The sequence below is a fragment of the Hyperolius riggenbachi genome, chromosome 3 (assembly GCF_040937935.1).
Source record: "Hyperolius riggenbachi isolate aHypRig1 chromosome 3, aHypRig1.pri, whole genome shotgun sequence".
Classification (NCBI taxonomy): Eukaryota; Metazoa; Chordata; class Amphibia; order Anura; family Hyperoliidae; genus Hyperolius; species Hyperolius riggenbachi.
In genome coordinates this window covers 77376620-77388805 of record NC_090648.1, presented here as the reverse complement: position 1 = coordinate 77388805, position 12186 = coordinate 77376620, and the positions used below count along the sequence as shown (strand labels likewise).

The following is a 12186-nucleotide window of genomic DNA, read 5'->3' as shown; positions in this document are numbered from 1 at the left end:
GTAGAGTCTGGACATCAGCGCTATCAGCAGCAGAGTTGCAAAAGGGGCTTGGAGCAACTGAAAATCTGACTTTGGACATTGCCTTTCTTGTCACCCGCCGAGAACTTTTGTAGATGGGGCGAAGAGAAAACAGCCAGTATTACAGAGGGAGGACCTTTTTCTGGCCAACAGCCGTTCTTCCCCTGCACTAATAGGCCCCCAAGGAGAAGGCTTTTGTTGGGCTCCGGTACGCTCACCTGGGAAGCTTGATTCTGATGAGCGCACCTTAGCCAAAAGGCAGGACGTTCCCGTACCGGGAGTCGAACCCGGGCCGCCTGGGTGAAAACCAGGAATCCTGACCGCTTGACCATATGGGAGGCGTTCGGTAAGAGCTGAATGCATCTGGGGGAAAAAGGAGCTCGAGAGCCAGAGGGGGGGCATCAGCTCTGTCTAGACAGCAAACCATGAGCCAACTTACCTGGCGCGTGTGCGGCACAGTGGCAAAAGCACTGCCTCGTTAGCGCAGTAGGTAGCGTGTCAGTCTCATAATCTGAAGGTCGTGAGTTCAATCCTCACACGGGGCACTGTCCTCATGCTTGGACAGCCTTTTGGTTAGGGCAAGTCCACCCTATAAGCGTACAAGCCTATCGCGGAGACTTTTGATCACTTTCCCACCCACTGAGATACCACTGAGAGTAGAGTCTGGACATCAGCGCTATCAGCAGCAGAGTTGCAAAAGGGGCTTGGAGCAACTGAAAATCTGACTTTGGACATTGCCTTTCTTGTCACCCGCCGAGAACTTTTGTAGATGGGGCGAAGAGAAAACAGCCAGTATTACAGAGGGAGGACCTTTTTCTGGCCAACAGCCGTTCTTCCCCTGCACTAATAGGCCCCCAAGGAGAAGGCTTTTGTTGGGCTCCGGTACGCTCACCTGGGAAGCTTGATTCTGATGAGCGCACCTTAGCCAAAAGGCAGGACGTTCCCGTACCGGGAGTCGAACCCGGGCCGCCTGGGTGAAAACCAGGAATCCTGACCGCTTGACCATATGGGAGGCGTTCGGTAAGAGCTGAATGCATCTGGGGGAAAAAGGAGCTCGAGAGCCAGAGGGGGGGCATCAGCTCTGTCTAGACAGCAAACCATGAGCCAACTTACCTGGCGCGTGTGCGGCACAGTGGCAAAAGCACTGCCTCGTTAGCGCAGTAGGTAGCGTGTCAGTCTCATAATCTGAAGGTCGTGAGTTCAATCCTCACACGGGGCACTGTCCTCATGCTTGGACAGCCTTTTGGTTAGGGCAAGTCCACCCTATAAGCGTACAAGCCTATCGCGGAGACTTTTGATCACTTTCCCACCCACTGAGATACCACTGAGAGTAGAGTCTGGACATCAGCGCTATCAGCAGCAGAGTTGCAAAAGGGGCTTGGAGCAACTGAAAATCTGACTTTGGACATTGCCTTTCTTGTCACCCGCCGAGAACTTTTGTAGATGGGGCGAAGAGAAAACAGCCAGTATTACAGAGGGAGGACCTTTTTCTGGCCAACAGCCGTTCTTCCCCTGCACTAATAGGCCCCCAAGGAGAAGGCTTTTGTTGGGCTCCGGTACGCTCACCTGGGAAGCTTGATTCTGATGAGCGCACCTTAGCCAAAAGGCAGGACGTTCCCATACCGGGAGTCGAACCCGGGCCGCCTGGGTGAAAACCAGGAATCCTGACCGCTAGACCATATGGGAGGCGTTCGGTAAGAGCTGAATGCATCTGGGGGAAAAAGGAGCTCGAGAGCCAGAGGGGGGCATCAGCTCTGTCTAGACAGCAAACCATGAGCCAACTTACCTGGCACGTGTGCGGCACAGTGGCAAAAGCACTGCCTCGTTAGCGCAGTAGGTAGCGCGTCAGTCTCATAATCTGAAGGTCGTGAGTTCAATCCTCACACGGGGCACTGTCCTCATGCTTGGACAGCCTTTTGGTTAGGGCAAGTCCACCCTATAAGCGTACAAGCCTATCGCGGAGACTTTTGATCACTTTCCCACCCACTGAGATACCACTGAGAGTAGAGTCTGGACATCAGCGCTATCAGCAGCAGAGTTGCAAAAGGGGCTTGGAGCAACTGAAAATCTGACTTTGGACATTGCCTTTCTTGTCACCCACCGAGAACTTTTGTAGATGGGGCGAAGAGAAAACAGACAGTATTACAGAGGGAGGACCTTTTTCTGGCCAACAGCCGTTCTTCCCCTGCACTAATAGGCCCCCAAGGAGAAGGCTTTTGTTGGGCTCCGGTACGCTCACCTGGGAAGCTTGATTCTGATGAGCGCACCTTAGCCAAAAGGCAGGACGTTCCCGTACCAGGAGTCGAACCCGGGCCGCCTGGGTGAAAACCAGGAATCCTGACCGCTAGACCATATGGGAGGCGTTCGGTAAGAGCTGAATGCATCTGGGGGAAAAAGGAGCTCGAGAGCCAGAGGGGGGGCATCAGCTCTGTCTAGACAGCAAACCATGAGCCAACTTACTTGGCGCGTGTGCGGCACAGTGGCAAAAGCACTGCCTCGTTAGCGCAGTAGGTAGCGTGTCAGTCTCATAATCTGAAGGTCGTGAGTTCAATCCTCACACGGGGCACTGTCCTCATGCTTGGACAGCCTTTTGGTTAGGGCAAGTCCACCCTATAAGCGTACAAGCCTATCGCGGAGACTTTTGATCACTTTCCCACCCACTGAGATACCACTGAGAGTAGAGTCTGGACATCAGCGCTATCAGCAGCAGAGTTGCAAAAGGGGCTTGGAGCAACTGAAAATCTGACTTTGGACATTGCCTTTCTTGTCACCCGCCGAGAACTTTTGTAGATGGGGCGAAGAGAAAACAGCCAGTATTACAGAGGGAGGACCTTTTTCTGGCCAACAGCCGTTCTTCCCCTGCACTAATAGGCCCCCAAGGAGAAGGCTTTTGTTGGGCTCCGGTACGCTCACCTGGGAAGCTTGATTCTGATGAGCGCACCTTAGCCAAAAGGCAGGACGTTCCCGTACCGGGAGTCGAACCCGGGCCGCCTGGGTGAAAACCAGGAATCCTGACCGCTTGACCATATGGGAGGCGTTCGGTAAGAGCTGAATGCATCTGGGGGAAAAAGGAGCTCGAGAGCCAGAGGGGGGGCATCAGCTCTGTCTAGACAGCAAACCATGAGCCAACTTACCTGGCGCGTGTGCGGCACAGTGGCAAAAGCACTGCCTCGTTAGCGCAGTAGGTAGCGTGTCAGTCTCATAATCTGAAGGTCGTGAGTTCAATCCTCACACGGGGCACTGTCCTCATGCTTGGACAGCCTTTTGGTTAGGGCAAGTCCACCCTATAAGCGTACAAGCCTATCGCGGAGACTTTTGATCACTTTCCCACCCACTGAGATACCACTGAGAGTAGAGTCTGGACATCAGCGCTATCAGCAGCAGAGTTGCAAAAGGGGCTTGGAGCAACTGAAAATCTGACTTTGGACATTGCCTTTCTTGTCACCCGCCGAGAACTTTTGTAGATGGGGCGAAGAGAAAACAGCCAGTATTACAGAGGGAGGACCTTTTTCTGGCCAACAGCCGTTCTTCCCCTGCACTAATAGGCCCCCAAGGAGAAGGCTTTTGTTGGGCTCCGGTACGCTCACCTGGGAAGCTTGATTCTGATGAGCGCACCTTAGCCAAAAGGCAGGACGTTCCCGTACCGGGAGTCGAACCCGGGCCGCCTGGGTGAAAACCAGGAATCCTGACCGCTTGACCATATGGGAGGCGTTCGGTAAGAGCTGAATGCATCTGGGGGAAAAAGGAGCTCGAGAGCCAGAGGGGGGGCATCAGCTCTGTCTAGACAGCAAACCATGAGCCAACTTACCTGGCGCGTGTGCGGCACAGTGGCAAAAGCACTGCCTTGTTAGCGCAGTAGGTAGCGTGTCAGTCTCATAATCTGAAGGTCGTGAGTTCAATCCTCACACGGGGCACTGTCCTCATGCTTGGACAGCCTTTTGGTTAGGGCAAGTCCACCCTATAAGCGTACAAGCCTATCGCGGAGACTTTTGATCACTTTCCCACCCACTGAGATACCACTGAGAGTAGAGTCTGGACATCAGCGCTATCAGCAGCAGAGTTGCAAAAGGGGCTTGGAGCAACTGAAAATCTGACTTTGGACATTGCCTTTCTTGTCACCCGCCGAGAACTTTTGTAGATGGGGCGAAGAGAAAACAGCCAGTATTACAGAGGGAGGACCTTTTTCTGGCCAACAGCCGTTCTTCCCCTGCACTAATAGGCCCCCAAGGAGAAGGCTTTTGTTGGGCTCCGGTACGCTCACCTGGGAAGCTTGATTCTGATGAGCGCACCTTAGCCAAAAGGCAGGACGTTCCCATACCGGGAGTCGAACCCGGGCCGCCTGGGTGAAAACCAGGAATCCTGACCGCTAGACCATATGGGAGGCGTTCGGTAAGAGCTGAATGCATCTGGGGGAAAAAGGAGCTCGAGAGCCAGAGGGGGGCATCAGCTCTGTCTAGACAGCAAACCATGAGCCAACTTACCTGGCACGTGTGCGGCACAGTGGCAAAAGCACTGCCTCGTTAGCGCAGTAGGTAGCGCGTCAGTCTCATAATCTGAAGGTCGTGAGTTCAATCCTCACACGGGGCACTGTCCTCATGCTTGGACAGCCTTTTGGTTAGGGCAAGTCCACCCTATAAGCGTACAAGCCTATCGCGGAGACTTTTGATCACTTTCCCACCCACTGAGATACCACTGAGAGTAGAGTCTGGACATCAGCGCTATCAGCAGCAGAGTTGCAAAAGGGGCTTGGAGCAACTGAAAATCTGACTTTGGACATTGCCTTTCTTGTCACCCACCGAGAACTTTTGTAGATGGGGCGAAGAGAAAACAGACAGTATTACAGAGGGAGGACCTTTTTCTGGCCAACAGCCGTTCTTCCCCTGCACTAATAGGCCCCCAAGGAGAAGGCTTTTGTTGGGCTCCGGTACGCTCACCTGGGAAGCTTGATTCTGATGAGCGCACCTTAGCCAAAAGGCAGGACGTTCCCGTACCAGGAGTCGAACCCGGGCCGCCTGGGTGAAAACCAGGAATCCTGACCGCTAGACCATATGGGAGGCGTTCGGCAAGAGCTGAATGCATCTGGGGGAAAAAGGAGCTCGAGAGCCAGAGGGGGGCATCAGCTCTGTCTAGACAGCAAACCATGAGCCAACTTACCTGGCGCGTGTGCGGCACAGTGGCAAAAGCACTGCCTCGTTAGCGCAGTAGGTAGCGTGTCAGTCTCATAATCTGAAGGTCGTGAGTTCAATCCTCCCACGGGGCACTGTCCTCATGCTTGGACAGCCTTTTGGTTAGGGCAAGTCCACCCTATAAGCGTACAAGCCTATCGCGGAGACTTTTGATCACTTTCCCACCCACTGAGATACCACTGAGAGTAGAGTCTGGACATCAGCGCTATCAGCAGCAGAGTTGCAAAAGGGGCTTGGAGCAACTGAAAATCTGACTTTGGACATTGCCTTTCTTGTCACCCGCCGAGAACTTTTGTAGATGGGGCGAAGAGAAAACAGCCAGTATTACAGAGGGAGGACCTTTTTCTGGCCAACAGCCGTTCTTCCCCTGCACTAATAGGCCCCCAAGGAGAAGGCTTTTGTTGGGCTCCGGTACGCTCACCTGGGAAGCTTGATTCTGATGAGCGCACCTTAGCCAAAAGGCAGGGCGTTCCCGTACCGGGAGTCGAACCCGGGCCGCCTGGGTGAAAACCAGGAATCCTGACCACTAGACCATATGGGAGGCGTTCGGTAAGAGCTGAATGCATCTGGGGGAAAAAGGAGCTCGAGAGCCAGAGGGGGGCATCAGCTCTGTCTAGACAGCAAACCATGAGCCAACTTACCTGGCGCGTGTGCGGCACAGTGGCAAAAGCACTGCCTTGTTAGCGCAGTAGGTAGCGCGTCAGTCTCATAATCTGAAGGTCGTGAGTTCAATCCTCACACGGGGCACTGTCCTCATGCTTGGACAGCCTTTTGGTTAGGGCAAGTCCACCCTATAAGCGTACAAGCCTATCGCGGAGACTTTTGATCACTTTCCCACCCACTGAGATACCACTGAGAGTAGAGTCTGGACATCAGCGCTATCAGCAGCAGAGTTGCAAAAGGGGCTTGGAGCAACTGAAAATCTGACTTTGGACATTGCCTTTCTTGTCACCCGCCGAGAACTTTTGTAGCTGGGGCGAAGAGAAAACAGCCAGTATTACAGAGGGAGGACCTTTTTCTGGCCAACAGCCGTTCTTCCCCTGCACTAATAGGCCCCCAAGGAGAAGGCTTTTGTTGGGCTCCGGTATGCTCACCTGGGAAGCTTGATTCTGATGAGCGCACCTTAGCCAAAAGGCAGGACGTTCCCATACCGGGAGTCGAACCCGGGCCGCCTGGGTGAAAACCAGGAATCCTGACCGCTAGACCATATGGGAGGCGTTCGGTAAGAGCTGAATGCATCTGGGGGAAAAAGGAGCTCGAGAGCCAGAGGGGGGGCATCAGCTCTGTCTAGACAGCAAACCATGAGCCAACTTACTTGGCGCGTGTGCGGCACAGTGGCAAAAGCACTGCCTCGTTAGCGCAGTAGGTAGCGTGTCAGTCTCATAATCTGAAGGTCGTGAGTTCAATCCTCACACGGGGCACTGTCCTCATGCTTGGACAGCCTTTTGGTTAGGGCAAGTCCACCCTATAAGCGTACAAGCCTATCGCGGAGACTTTTGATCACTTTCCCACCCACTGAGATACCACTGAGAGTAGAGTCTGGACATCAGCGCTATCAGCAGCAGAGTTGCAAAAGGGGCTTGGAGCAACTGAAAATCTGACTTTGGACATTGCCTTTCTTGTCACCCGCCGAGAACTTTTGTAGATGGGGCGAAGAGAAAACAGCCAGTATTACAGAGGGAGGACCTTTTTCTGGCCAACAGCCGTTCTTCCCCTGCACTAATAGGCCCCCAAGGAGAAGGCTTTTGTTGGGCTCCGGTACGCTCACCTGGGAAGCTTGATTCTGATGAGCGCACCTTAGCCAAAAGGCAGGACGTTCCCATACCGGGAGTCGAACCCGGGCCGCCTGGGTGAAAACCAGGAATCCTGACCGCTTGACCATATGGGAGGCGTTCGGTAAGAGCTGAATGCATCTGGGGGAAAAAGGAGCTCGAGAGCCAGAGGGGGGGCATCAGCTCTGTCTAGACAGCAAACCATGAGCCAACTTACCTGGCGCGTGTGCGGCACAGTGGCAAAAGCACTGCCTCGTTAGCGCAGTAGGTAGCGTGTCAGTCTCATAATCTGAAGGTCGTGAGTTCAATCCTCACACGGGGCACTGTCCTCATGCTTGGACAGCCTTTTGGTTAGGGCAAGTCCACCCTATAAGCGTACAAGCCTATCGCGGAGACTTTTGATCACTTTCCCACCCACTGAGATACCACTGAGAGTAGAGTCTGGACATCAGCGCTATCAGCAGCAGAGTTGCAAAAGGGGCTTGGAGCAACTGAAAATCTGACTTTGGACATTGCCTTTCTTGTCACCCGCCGAGAACTTTTGTAGATGGGGCGAAGAGAAAACAGCCAGTATTACAGAGGGAGGACCTTTTTCTGGCCAACAGCCGTTCTTCCCCTGCACTAATAGGCCCCCAAGGAGAAGGCTTTTGTTGGGCTCCGGTACGCTCACCTGGGAAGCTTGATTCTGATGAGCGCACCTTAGCCAAAAGGCAGGACGTTCCCATACCGGGAGTCGAACCCGGGCCGCCTGGGTGAAAACCAGGAATCCTGACCGCTTGACCATATGGGAGGCGTTCGGTAAGAGCTGAATGCATCTGGGGGAAAAAGGAGCTCGAGAGCCAGAGGGGGGGCATCAGCTCTGTCTAGACAGCAAACCATGAGCCAACTTACCTGGCGCGTGTGCGGCACAGTGGCAAAAGCACTGCCTCGTTAGCGCAGTAGGTAGCGTGTCAGTCTCATAATCTGAAGGTCGTGAGTTCAATCCTCACACGGGGCACTGTCCTCATGCTTGGACAGCCTTTTGGTTAGGGCAAGTCCACCCTATAAGCGTACAAGCCTATCGCGGAGACTTTTGATCACTTTCCCACCCACTGAGATACCACTGAGAGTAGAGTCTGGACATCAGCGCTATCAGCAGCAGAGTTGCAAAAGGGGCTTGGAGCAACTGAAAATCTGACTTTGGACATTGCCTTTCTTGTCACCCGCCGAGAACTTTTGTAGATGGGGCGAAGAGAAAACAGCCAGTATTACAGAGAGAGGACCTTTTTCTGGCCAACAGCCGTTCTTCCCCTGCACTAATAGGCCCCCAAGGAGAAGGCTTTTGTTGGGCTCCGGTACGCTCACCTGGGAAGCTTGATTCTGATTAGGGATGGTCGGAAATGCCAATTTCCGATTCCGCGGTAAATCCGCATTCCGCCATTGCCAAATACCGATTCCGCTTTCCGCTACCAATTTCCGCATTCCAATGCGGAATTTCCGCCGGAAATCGCGGAAATTCCGCCCGACTTTAACATCAATTTTCTCAAAAACTATAAGGTCTTTTTGAAAACTTTTTTTTGCATCCTGTTCAGGAGATTCTGCTTAATAAACCCTGAAAATTTGGTGTTTCTAGGACTTACGGGGGCTTTGCTATTAACCGCTAAAGTCGGCGTATTTTTACTGTAATGTAAATGCAGAAAATAGGCAGATGCGGATTTTCTGCATTTTACATTACAGTAAAAATCCACCGACTTTAGCGGTTAATAGCAAAGCCCCCGTAAGTCCTAGAAACACCAAATTTTCAGGGTTTATTAAGCAGAATCTCCTGAACAAGATGCAAAAAAAAAGTTTTCAAAAAGACTTCATAGTTTTTGAGAAAATCAATGGTAAAGTCGGGCGGAATTTCCGTGATTTCCGGCGGAAATCCGCCTAACGCACTTGCATTAACGATTTCCGCATTCCGATGCGGAAATGCAATTTCCGATCGGAATTTCGGAAATTGCATTTCCGTGGAATCCGAATGAGCATCCCTAATTCTGATGAGCGCACCTTAGCCAAAAGGCAGGACGTTCCCATACAGGGAGTCGAACCCGGGCCGCCTGGGTGAAAACCAGGAATCCTGACCGCTAGACCATATGGGAGGCGTTCGGTAAGAGCTGAATGCATCTGGGGGAAAAAGGAGCTCGAGAGCCAGAGGCGGGCATCAGCTCTGTCTAGACAGCAAACCATGAGCCAACTTACCTGGCGCGTGTGCGGCACAGTGGCAAAAGCACTGCCTCGTTAGCGCAGTAGGTAGCGCGTCAGTCTCATAATCTGAAGGTCGTGAGTTCAATCCTCACACGGGGCACTGTCCTCATGCTTGGACAGCCTTTTGGTTAGGGCAAGTCCACCCTATACGCGTACAAGCCTATCGCGGAGACTTTTGATCACTTTCCCACCCACTGAGATACCACTGAGAGTAGAGTCTGGACATCAGCGCTATCAGCAGCAGAGTTGCAAAAGGGGCTTGGAGCAACTGAAAATCTGACTTTGGACATTGCCTTTCTTGTCACCCGCCGAGAACTTTTGTAGATGGGGCGAAGAGAAAACAGCCAGTATTACAGAGGGAGGACCTTTTTCTGGCCAACAGCCGTTCTTCCCCTGCACTAATAGGCCCCCAAGGAGAAGGCTTTTGTTGGGCTCCGGTACGCTCACCTGGGAAGCTTGATTCTGATGAGCGCACCTTAGCCAAAAGGCAGGACGTTCCCATACTGGGAGTCGAACCCGGGCCGCCTGGGTGAAAACCAGGAATCCTGACCGCTTGACCATATGGGAGGCGTTCGGTAAGAGCTGAATGCATCTGGGGGAAAAAGGAGCTCGAGAGCCAGAGGGGGGCATCAGCTCTGTCTAGACAGCAAACCATGAGCCAACTTACCTGGCGCGTGTGCGGCACAGTGGCAAAAGCACTGCCTCGTTAGCGCAGTAGGTAGCGCGTCAGTCTCATAATCTGAAGGTTGTGAGTTCAATCCTCACACGGGGCACTGTCCTCATGCTTGGACAGCCTTTTGGTTAGGGCAAGTCCACCCTATAAGCGTACAAGCCTATCGCGGAGACTTTTGATCACTTTCCCACCCACTGAGATACCACTGAGAGTAGAGTCTGGACATCAGCGCTATCAGCAGCAGAGTTGCAAAAGGGGCTTGGAGCAACTGAAAATCTGACTTTGGACATTGCCTTTCTTGTCACCCGCCGAGAACTTTTGTAGATGGGGCGAAGAGAAAACAGCCAGTATTACAGAGGGAGGACCTTTTTCTGGCCAACAGCCGTTCTTCCCCTGCACTAATAGGCCCCCAAGGAGAAGGCTTTTGTTGGGCTCCGGTACGCTCACCTGGGAAGCTTGATTCTGATGAGCGCACCTTAGCCAAAAGGCAGGACGTTCCCATACCGGGAGTCGAACCCGGGCCGCCTGGGTGAAAACCAGGAATCCTGACCGCTTGACCATATGGGAGGCGTTCGGTAAGAGCTGAATGCATCTGGGGGAAAAAGGAGCTCGAGAGCCAGAGGGGGGGCATCAGCTCTGTCTAGACAGCAAACCATGAGCCAACTTACCTGGCGCGTGTGCGGCACAGTGGCAAAAGCACTGCCTCGTTAGCGCAGTAGGTAGCGTGTCAGTCTCATAATCTGAAGGTCGTGAGTTCAATCCTCACACGGGGCACTGTCCTCATGCTTGGACAGCCTTTTGGTTAGGGCAAGTCCACCCTATAAGCGTACAAGCCTATCGCGGAGACTTTTGATCACTTTCCCACCCACTGAGATACCACTGAGAGTAGAGTCTGGACATCAGCGCTATCAGCAGCAGAGTTGCAAAAGGGGCTTGGAGCAACTGAAAATCTGACTTTGGACATTGCCTTTCTTGTCACCCGCCGAGAACTTTTGTAGATGGGGCGAAGAGAAAACAGCCAGTATTACAGAGAGAGGACCTTTTTCTGGCCAACAGCCGTTCTTCCCCTGCACTAATAGGCCCCCAAGGAGAAGGCTTTTGTTGGGCTCCGGTACGCTCACCTGGGAAGCTTGATTCTGATTAGGGATGGTCGGAAATGCCAATTTCCGATTCCGCGGTAAATCCGCATTCCGCCATTGCCAAATACCGATTCCGCTTTCCGCTACCAATTTCCGCATTCCAATGCGGAATTTCCGCCGGAAATCGCGGAAATTCCGCCCGACTTTAACATCAATTTTCTCAAAAACTATAAGGTCTTTTTGAAAACTTTTTTTTGCATCCTGTTCAGGAGATTCTGCTTAATAAACCCTGAAAATTTGGTGTTTCTAGGACTTACGGGGGCTTTGCTATTAACCGCTAAAGTCGGCGTATTTTTACTGTAATGTAAATGCAGAAAATAGGCAGATGCGGATTTTCTGCATTTTACATTACAGTAAAAATCCACCGACTTTAGCGGTTAATAGCAAAGCCCCCGTAAGTCCTAGAAACACCAAATTTTCAGGGTTTATTAAGCAGAATCTCCTGAACAAGATGCAAAAAAAAAGTTTTCAAAAAGACTTCATAGTTTTTGAGAAAATCAATGGTAAAGTCGGGCGGAATTTCCGTGATTTCCGGCGGAAATCCGCCTAACGCACTTGCATTAACGATTTCCGCATTCCGATGCGGAAATGCAATTTCCGATCGGAATTTCGGAAATTGCATTTCCGTGGAATCCGAATGAGCATCCCTAATTCTGATGAGCGCACCTTAGCCAAAAGGCAGGACGTTCCCATACAGGGAGTCGAACCCGGGCCGCCTGGGTGAAAACCAGGAATCCTGACCGCTAGACCATATGGGAGGCGTTCGGTAAGAGCTGAATGCATCTGGGGGAAAAAGGAGCTCGAGAGCCAGAGGCGGGCATCAGCTCTGTCTAGACAGCAAACCATGAGCCAACTTACCTGGCGCGTGTGCGGCACAGTGGCAAAAGCACTGCCTCGTTAGCGCAGTAGGTAGCGCGTCAGTCTCATAATCTGAAGGTCGTGAGTTCAATCCTCACACGGGGCACTGTCCTCATGCTTGGACAGCCTTTTGGTTAGGGCAAGTCCACCCTATACGCGTACAAGCCTATCGCGGAGACTTTTGATCACTTTCCCACCCACTGAGATACCACTGAGAGTAGAGTCTGGACATCAGCGCTATCAGCAGCAGAGTTGCAAAAGGGGCTTGGAGCAACTGAAAATCTGACTTTGGACATTGCCTTTCTTGTCACCCG

General features: G+C 52.4%; 31 non-coding genes across 31 annotated transcripts; 16 read left to right on the top strand and 15 right to left on the bottom strand.

The window, feature by feature from the left end:
* Positions 1 to 284: 284 nt before the first annotated feature.
* Positions 285 to 356, bottom strand: TRNAE-UUC (transfer RNA glutamic acid (anticodon UUC)). The gene has a single exon. It is a non-coding gene; the product is annotated as a tRNA-Glu (tRNA).
* Positions 357 to 490: 134 nt separating this feature from the next.
* On the top strand, positions 491 to 563 carry TRNAM-CAU (transfer RNA methionine (anticodon CAU)). Its single transcript has one exon. It is a non-coding gene; the product is annotated as a tRNA-Met (tRNA).
* A 395-nt stretch (positions 564 to 958) lies between these two features.
* TRNAE-UUC (transfer RNA glutamic acid (anticodon UUC)) lies at positions 959 to 1030 on the bottom strand. The gene has a single exon. It is a non-coding gene; the product is annotated as a tRNA-Glu (tRNA).
* Positions 1031 to 1164: 134 nt separating this feature from the next.
* TRNAM-CAU (transfer RNA methionine (anticodon CAU)) lies at positions 1165 to 1237 on the top strand. Its single transcript has one exon. It is a non-coding gene; the product is annotated as a tRNA-Met (tRNA).
* A 395-nt stretch (positions 1238 to 1632) lies between these two features.
* On the bottom strand, positions 1633 to 1704 carry TRNAE-UUC (transfer RNA glutamic acid (anticodon UUC)). Its single transcript has one exon. It is a non-coding gene; the product is annotated as a tRNA-Glu (tRNA).
* A 133-nt stretch (positions 1705 to 1837) lies between these two features.
* Positions 1838 to 1910, top strand: TRNAM-CAU (transfer RNA methionine (anticodon CAU)). Its single transcript has one exon. It is a non-coding gene; the product is annotated as a tRNA-Met (tRNA).
* Positions 1911 to 2305: 395 nt separating this feature from the next.
* TRNAE-UUC (transfer RNA glutamic acid (anticodon UUC)) lies at positions 2306 to 2377 on the bottom strand. The gene has a single exon. It is a non-coding gene; the product is annotated as a tRNA-Glu (tRNA).
* Positions 2378 to 2511: 134 nt separating this feature from the next.
* On the top strand, positions 2512 to 2584 carry TRNAM-CAU (transfer RNA methionine (anticodon CAU)). The gene has a single exon. It is a non-coding gene; the product is annotated as a tRNA-Met (tRNA).
* A 395-nt stretch (positions 2585 to 2979) lies between these two features.
* Positions 2980 to 3051, bottom strand: TRNAE-UUC (transfer RNA glutamic acid (anticodon UUC)). The gene has a single exon. It is a non-coding gene; the product is annotated as a tRNA-Glu (tRNA).
* A 134-nt stretch (positions 3052 to 3185) lies between these two features.
* Positions 3186 to 3258, top strand: TRNAM-CAU (transfer RNA methionine (anticodon CAU)). Its single transcript has one exon. It is a non-coding gene; the product is annotated as a tRNA-Met (tRNA).
* A 395-nt stretch (positions 3259 to 3653) lies between these two features.
* On the bottom strand, positions 3654 to 3725 carry TRNAE-UUC (transfer RNA glutamic acid (anticodon UUC)). Its single transcript has one exon. It is a non-coding gene; the product is annotated as a tRNA-Glu (tRNA).
* Positions 3726 to 3859: 134 nt separating this feature from the next.
* TRNAM-CAU (transfer RNA methionine (anticodon CAU)) lies at positions 3860 to 3932 on the top strand. The gene has a single exon. It is a non-coding gene; the product is annotated as a tRNA-Met (tRNA).
* A 395-nt stretch (positions 3933 to 4327) lies between these two features.
* Positions 4328 to 4399, bottom strand: TRNAE-UUC (transfer RNA glutamic acid (anticodon UUC)). The gene has a single exon. It is a non-coding gene; the product is annotated as a tRNA-Glu (tRNA).
* Positions 4400 to 4532: 133 nt separating this feature from the next.
* TRNAM-CAU (transfer RNA methionine (anticodon CAU)) lies at positions 4533 to 4605 on the top strand. The gene has a single exon. It is a non-coding gene; the product is annotated as a tRNA-Met (tRNA).
* A 395-nt stretch (positions 4606 to 5000) lies between these two features.
* TRNAE-UUC (transfer RNA glutamic acid (anticodon UUC)) lies at positions 5001 to 5072 on the bottom strand. The gene has a single exon. It is a non-coding gene; the product is annotated as a tRNA-Glu (tRNA).
* Positions 5073 to 5205: 133 nt separating this feature from the next.
* TRNAM-CAU (transfer RNA methionine (anticodon CAU)) lies at positions 5206 to 5278 on the top strand. The gene has a single exon. It is a non-coding gene; the product is annotated as a tRNA-Met (tRNA).
* A 395-nt stretch (positions 5279 to 5673) lies between these two features.
* TRNAE-UUC (transfer RNA glutamic acid (anticodon UUC)) lies at positions 5674 to 5745 on the bottom strand. The gene has a single exon. It is a non-coding gene; the product is annotated as a tRNA-Glu (tRNA).
* Positions 5746 to 5878: 133 nt separating this feature from the next.
* Positions 5879 to 5951, top strand: TRNAM-CAU (transfer RNA methionine (anticodon CAU)). The gene has a single exon. It is a non-coding gene; the product is annotated as a tRNA-Met (tRNA).
* A 395-nt stretch (positions 5952 to 6346) lies between these two features.
* TRNAE-UUC (transfer RNA glutamic acid (anticodon UUC)) lies at positions 6347 to 6418 on the bottom strand. Its single transcript has one exon. It is a non-coding gene; the product is annotated as a tRNA-Glu (tRNA).
* Positions 6419 to 6552: 134 nt separating this feature from the next.
* Positions 6553 to 6625, top strand: TRNAM-CAU (transfer RNA methionine (anticodon CAU)). The gene has a single exon. It is a non-coding gene; the product is annotated as a tRNA-Met (tRNA).
* A 395-nt stretch (positions 6626 to 7020) lies between these two features.
* On the bottom strand, positions 7021 to 7092 carry TRNAE-UUC (transfer RNA glutamic acid (anticodon UUC)). The gene has a single exon. It is a non-coding gene; the product is annotated as a tRNA-Glu (tRNA).
* A 134-nt stretch (positions 7093 to 7226) lies between these two features.
* TRNAM-CAU (transfer RNA methionine (anticodon CAU)) lies at positions 7227 to 7299 on the top strand. The gene has a single exon. It is a non-coding gene; the product is annotated as a tRNA-Met (tRNA).
* A 395-nt stretch (positions 7300 to 7694) lies between these two features.
* Positions 7695 to 7766, bottom strand: TRNAE-UUC (transfer RNA glutamic acid (anticodon UUC)). The gene has a single exon. It is a non-coding gene; the product is annotated as a tRNA-Glu (tRNA).
* A 134-nt stretch (positions 7767 to 7900) lies between these two features.
* TRNAM-CAU (transfer RNA methionine (anticodon CAU)) lies at positions 7901 to 7973 on the top strand. Its single transcript has one exon. It is a non-coding gene; the product is annotated as a tRNA-Met (tRNA).
* A 1051-nt stretch (positions 7974 to 9024) lies between these two features.
* On the bottom strand, positions 9025 to 9096 carry TRNAE-UUC (transfer RNA glutamic acid (anticodon UUC)). Its single transcript has one exon. It is a non-coding gene; the product is annotated as a tRNA-Glu (tRNA).
* Positions 9097 to 9229: 133 nt separating this feature from the next.
* On the top strand, positions 9230 to 9302 carry TRNAM-CAU (transfer RNA methionine (anticodon CAU)). Its single transcript has one exon. It is a non-coding gene; the product is annotated as a tRNA-Met (tRNA).
* A 600-nt stretch (positions 9303 to 9902) lies between these two features.
* TRNAM-CAU (transfer RNA methionine (anticodon CAU)) lies at positions 9903 to 9975 on the top strand. Its single transcript has one exon. It is a non-coding gene; the product is annotated as a tRNA-Met (tRNA).
* Positions 9976 to 10370: 395 nt separating this feature from the next.
* TRNAE-UUC (transfer RNA glutamic acid (anticodon UUC)) lies at positions 10371 to 10442 on the bottom strand. The gene has a single exon. It is a non-coding gene; the product is annotated as a tRNA-Glu (tRNA).
* Positions 10443 to 10576: 134 nt separating this feature from the next.
* Positions 10577 to 10649, top strand: TRNAM-CAU (transfer RNA methionine (anticodon CAU)). Its single transcript has one exon. It is a non-coding gene; the product is annotated as a tRNA-Met (tRNA).
* A 1051-nt stretch (positions 10650 to 11700) lies between these two features.
* Positions 11701 to 11772, bottom strand: TRNAE-UUC (transfer RNA glutamic acid (anticodon UUC)). The gene has a single exon. It is a non-coding gene; the product is annotated as a tRNA-Glu (tRNA).
* A 133-nt stretch (positions 11773 to 11905) lies between these two features.
* Positions 11906 to 11978, top strand: TRNAM-CAU (transfer RNA methionine (anticodon CAU)). The gene has a single exon. It is a non-coding gene; the product is annotated as a tRNA-Met (tRNA).
* Positions 11979 to 12186: the final 208 nt, after the last annotated feature.